Raw genomic sequence first — 2,274 nt, 5'->3', positions numbered from 1 at the left:
TGACATAAAACTTAAATGAACATTATATTGAATGTGGAATTTTAACCAAGTATTTTATCAGGTAAATATTTTTACTGCAATGTTCTGTTTGAACACTGTTATTGCAGGTAGCTTTTTGGGTGTTTTAACTGGATGCAGGAGTTTGGTGCTACTTTAGTGTAGTTTAAAGATGAAGTGCGAGTCTATTTACAGGAAAGCGTAATACCTCCCATACACAACCACGAAACAACCCATTTTCAACGATAATAATATGTCAAACTTTAACGTTGCTTCCACGTCGGATATCTACGTCTAAAAAACTTTCAGATACAACCTTTTTCAACGTTGATAATAGGTCAAACTTCAACGTTGATTCCACGTCGGATATCTAGTCTAAAAAACTTTCATATACAACCTTTTTTCAACGTTGATAATAGGTCAAACTTCAAACTTCAACGTTGATTCCACGTCGGATATCTAGGTCTAAAGACCACATAGAAGTTAATGTTTTACATTGGAGGGGCCAAGAGGGGTTCAGGAGGTTGGAATCCCCCATCCTCCCTTTGAAAGTTCCAGGATCCGCCTATGGTCCCTGTTCTTTTATTTGGTATTAACATGTATATATGTTTGAATTTTATATTCTTATTCCAAAACCCTGTTACAAAGATCCTGCTGCTGTTCACCGGATTGTCTGGTCCACACTCGATTATTTATAGACCGCCACCATATAGCTGGAATATTGCTGAGTGCGGCATAAAACTCACTCACTCACTCACTGTTACAAAGAACAGCTACTGTCCAGGATACCAGGAATCATGTCAACAAAATAGAAAAAAAATAAGACTTGTTTTTTCGTTTTGTCTTTTTCACATTACGAACACAAGCATAAAGATCAAACATTCACTCACTCATTCATGTTTTGCATGTTTATTTACAGTCTGTTCTGTAAGAGTATAAGATTTACAGATTATTGCCAATTTTCGAAGAATAATTTAAACGGCCCGTCTGGCACGAAACTTTGTGTGTCATGATCCACTAACATTTTAAAGAGAACAATGGTCGCTAGAGTTATCGTACTTTCCTTTGAAGATATGATCCGTCGGCCATGTGTTTTCCCTAACTGTAAAAGATGTCATTAAACCGGTCATTTGACCGTGATTGATGTCATTACATAAGAAGTGATGTCTCTAGACCGACAGTAATGTCATTAGACCGTGATCAATGTCATTAGGTGGGATCTGATGTTATTAGACCGTGATTGATGTCATTACATAAGAAGTGATGTCTCTAGACCGACGGTAATGTCATTAGACCGTGATCAATGTCATTAGGTGGGAACTGATGTTATTAGACCGTGATTGATGTCATTACATAAGAAGTGATGTCTCTAGACCGACAGTAATGTCATTAGACCGTGATCAATGTCATAGGTGGGAACTGATGTCATTAGACCGTGATCAATGTCATTAGGTGGGAACTGATGTTATTAGACCGTGATTGATGTCATTACATAAGAAGTGATGTCACTAGACCGACAGTAATGTCATTAGACCGTGATCAATGTCATAGGTGGGAACTGATGTCATTAGACCGTGATCAATGTCATTAGGTGGGAACTGATGTTATTAGACCGTGATTGATGTCATTACATGATTGATGTCATTACATAAGAAGTGATGTCACTAGACCGACAGTAATGTCATTAGACCGTGATCAATGTCATAGGTGGGAACTGATGTCATTAGACCGTGATCAACGTCATTAGGTGGGAACTGATGTCATTAGACCGTGATCAATGTTATTAGGTGGAACTGATGTTATTAGACCGTGATTGATGTCATTACATAAGAAGTGATGTCACTAGACCGACAGTAATGTCATTAGTGTTGAGATACATTGTAGTCCACAAGTTATCTAACAACCGCTTTATTACTCTCCCATTGGGGGCTGGGATATATCGCTCCATGATAACCCGAGCTGGCGTCGAAAACGCCGATGAAATGTGGGCCAGGAGGTCACCCAGTTGAGTGTATGGCAGCAGTGACGTGGATGCTTGCTCAAGCTATTAACCATTTGTTGTCTCCATCGTGAATTGATCGCTGGCCATCATTTTACAGTTGGGACTTGATTCCATGTATTTACTCACTCGCTCACTCGCTTGCTCACTCACTCACTCGCCCACTCATTCACTCGCCCACTCGCTCACCCACCCACTCGCAGCTTTATAATCAGTGGACTTCCAGGAATGTTTCAGTATATGAGATATGAGTTGTACTTACGATAAAACCACAGAAG

This window comes from Haliotis rubra, unplaced genomic scaffold, assembly GCF_003918875.1.
Source record: "Haliotis rubra isolate DU_JTF1 unplaced genomic scaffold, ASM391887v1 Scf400, whole genome shotgun sequence".
NCBI lineage: Eukaryota > Metazoa > Mollusca > Gastropoda > Lepetellida > Haliotidae > Haliotis > Haliotis rubra.
The sequence above is the reverse complement of the archived record's forward strand: the minus strand, read 5'-3'. Positions refer to the sequence as shown.